Here is a 4,183-nt window from a genome sequence, read left to right on the forward strand (position 1 = left end):
AAGTTTTGATCTTGCGTGCTGTTTTGCTTCAGTAAAGGAAGTATTTAATTTTTTCTTGAACTGGTACTATATACTGTGTGTGATGATGCAATTTTACTATATGTTGTGTGTGTTACATATGCTAGAGCAGTGATATGTGGGCCTGAAGTCTACTTACAGGTCTGGAACTGAAGAAATAGGTTTGACAGCAGCTCTAGATATGCAGAATGAAGAACAAATACATGTGTGTAGTCCACAAAAGGACTAATGAAAATCTGCACAAATCAGTTTGGAAATCTGTGCAGACTCTGATTTTCCCAGGTACATCGCACATAGGCTATGCTATCTGATGATAAAGTTCAGTACTTTTAGGTGTGTGTAGTACCTAGGAAAAGTATACCTGCTGATTAAAATGCTCAATAGATACATGATAGAAAAATACTAATTGGTAAAAATGCATAAAACAATGTCTGAAGAACTAATTAAAAGTACACAGAAGGCAGCTGTGCTTTAGTTCCTTAAGACTTGGGTATGACAGTTGGATTTTTTGGATCCTTTAGGAGTTTGACAACTGGACTGTCATATCCCACTGTGATCTCCACTATGTAGTGTTTTGCTAGGTGCCTGCCGTACTGCTTGAATACCAAAGAAACCTAACTGCTGCATTAGGTTCTGAATCAACTCCATGGTTAATTTTGTGAACCTGGGCCCTTGCTGGTGGGAGAAGCAGACTTTGGAGTAGTCAATAATAATGTGTCTATAAAAAAAATGAAGAACCTGCCTAAAACTGAAAGCAGTTGGTCCGGTTTCTGGAATGCCAGTAATTTCCTGTGAAATCATAATAAACTGACCTGAGTCATACATAATAAAAATAATATTTTCTACAATTATCTAGTCCTTCAATACTTGGTTCCATTAAATATGTGTGAGTAGTTTACTGAATAGGTCAATGCCAAAAGTTACAGCTATGCTTTAGGAGCTTGGAGGTCATTAATGTTGATTCAGAAGAGTCTCTTCACTGGTCTTATGATTGGGCCCTTACCAAGAATAATGATGTTTTCTACTTGAATACAATACAAAATTAGTCTTGAATCTGATTTATTTTGCATCGTGCTTTCAGAAGAATCCATAAGAATAGACAGGAACTGAATTTGTAGTTATGGTTTAATATACGCAGCATACGTTGATTTTGAAATCTATACCCTAAAGAGCACGTCTGTATTTATTAAATTGATCATATTGTTTTCACCTTAATCAGAATGAAACTTGAGTCTGCAACAAAACTGATATGCTGAAAGAAATGAATGGGTTTGTTTTGTGTGTTATCTTTCCTAGGAAACTGTATATTCGCTTGCTTGCTGATAATTCAAATTAATTATGAACAGGCTTTTTAAGTAGATAGGGTTTTTTTTTTCTTTCTTCATTATATTTTAATCAAAACTTTTGGTGAGTTTCCTTTTAATATAGCAGGAATGGATCCTCTGGTTGTCACAGAATTAGATTTTTATGTCTGAAATTATGCAGAAACTGATTTAAGATGTGATGAAACCTCCTCAACTTACAGTTGTCTAGTGTACACTGTGGTAATTTTTGACCTTGTCAGGTGAAGACAGCTGAATTATGATCCAGCCTCTTTGAGAAATGATATGTCTACCGTATTAGATTAATTTCCTGTAAACTTCACCATTTTGCATTACCAAACCTTGTAAATGTCATCTTTATCCATCATCATGCAATATTTTGATGTTGCTTATGGAGCAGTTCTCATTTCATTTTCAGCTTTTCTAAAGAGTTGTATTTCACTGTTAAATTATGCTTTTTATGTTCTGTATTTTTATTAGTTTTTGTCTAAGTCTGCACAGCAGCCCTTAAAAAGTTAATGAATGTGGCTTAGTTTCACTGTGAATTACTGGACACCACTTCTCTTTGAGAAAGACTGGATTACTTTTTTATTTTTTCATATTTTCTGTGAAGAAAAAAAGGAATGTCTATATTATTGTTGTAATTAAAGTAAGGAATGAAATAAGGAAATTCAAAGATTTAATCTCATATTCAATCTCCTTTCTAACTAGCTGCCTTTCTCTCCTTAACTTAATGTGTAGCATTACATTCTAATAAGGAGAACTTAGATCTATGAAAGAAAAACAAAGTAACTTACGGAAATCTGAAAATCCAAAGATCTAAATTAAAAAGAAAACTGAGGCCTAAAGATAGGCCTTTAAATCTGTTATAAGCTCTTTCTTTTCTTCTGTGAAAACTATGTGTAGACAGTACTGACGAGCAGGTTTTCCTCGCCTGATAAATTACATTGGCTTAGCCAATCAAAAGCACAAAAGAAATATCCTATTTCTCAGGGCTTATATGAGGTGGAAATTCTGGTCCATCTGCTTAAATCCTTCAGCTATTAACACTCTTAAGAAATTATGTTCCTAATGAGAATGCAGTGTTGCAGTTGAAGCTAATTTATATTACTAATTCATCTTCCTAAGCTGGATCAGGGAGATGGATTTTATCCCCTTCTTATTCCACTAGTAAATTATTTTTATTTATCTGTTATGAAATATCCATTTAATATCTCCTTTCATTTAAACCACTTAAATGGGATGATTTGGGTTTTTTTTTAGTTCTGTTTACCTTTTCAGCTCCTCATATTCAAAGTTAAGAATGTAAAGGTGTTGCCTTTAAATGAGATTGTTCTAAGCCTTATCCTGTTGATTGTATCCCTCCTCAGATATACAGACTACAAACAGTTATTTTGTACTTAAATTTTTCAATAAAAATGTATTTTGGAATATATTGATCAAACTGTTTAAACTAAACAAACTTTGTTCAAAAGAAACTTTTCCGTCTGACTTGAAAAAATAAAACCACTCTTTTTTTGGCTTCTTGTAAAAGCTTGTCATTCATTGTTTACTAAAATGTCATAAATATGGTATTTTATTCAGAAGAAATGTTTCTAAGTTTATTTTTGGTTTCAGTTGATGTTTTTGACCTGCTCTTGTGGGCTTAACCATTGTTTAATTGCCCAGGCCCTATGAATATGGGCCACATTCCTCTCTTATGTATTCTGTTATTAACAATGGCATGCATCTCTCTACTCATCTGAGTTACTTTATGTCAATATTTGATTTCTTTAATCCACTCATACATTTTCTATTGTAGCTCCAACCTGTTCTGTCCTCGTTTTTGTTCAGTTTCTTACAGATTATTTGACACCACTGCTATGCATTTTAGTAAGAGATTAATTAAAAAGACTTAAAAGACTGTAGATTTCTGACAACAATGTATATGACGTCTTTCTTCACAACATTTTTGTGGCTGAAATTATACTTTCAAGTTAAAATAGTAATGAAATGTAAAAAATAAAATTTGGAAAAAGATTGAGAAGGAAACTGAGTCTATTTTCCTAAAGAATACATTAATTTAAAATGTCTTTTTTTTTCCATTTTGCTCCTTCCATGCCCTTCTTTATTATCATTCTTCCTAGTATTTTTCTTCACTTCTAAATGGGTAGTTCTTATTTTCTGTGTGGGTTATCCAGAAGAGGGAGCCATCAGCATATACACTTACACTGTATACTGCAGAATCATAGTCATTAACAATAAACTTAATGTTTATGTGAGATTTATAATGCAGTTCTCCAAACTAATGGTTGCTAGGTCACCTGTGGCCAACATGTTGTAACCTAGCAGGAAGCACTGGGACAGTGTTCAGACAACCTTGTCAGGACACTGTAAACATCTGATGTTCACAGCAGTCCTAGACATCATTAGTGCACTGTTACAGTGGTGAATGTAGCATGTTTAAGTGGTACATTTGATACCATTTCCATAACTCAGATGTGGAACTGACTTCATTATTTATTAGTGTGGTCATGGCTGTGCTTTAAATCACACACTTTCTTTTTTTTTTTTTTTTTCATTATGAATGTGTGTGCTAAGAAATGCTTTTGAAATGAAGAGCTTTTAGCTACGCTGTATAGGCAGGGCAGTCTTACTGTAACAAAACTACATGCTATTTACTATATTTTATAGGTCAACAGAATATCCAGGAATATGTTAATTTGTAAAGACTTTATAGCATATTCCAGTTTTAAGATCAACACTTTAAATTCAGAATAAGGGAAGGGTAACCTCTAGGGCTCAGCATAGAGGCTGAGCACCACAAAGAAATGTCCTGTTTAACCCTCTTGAAATGCAGAAAC

The sequence above is a fragment of the Haliaeetus albicilla genome, chromosome 1 (assembly GCF_947461875.1).
Source record: "Haliaeetus albicilla chromosome 1, bHalAlb1.1, whole genome shotgun sequence".
NCBI lineage: Eukaryota > Metazoa > Chordata > Aves > Accipitriformes > Accipitridae > Haliaeetus > Haliaeetus albicilla.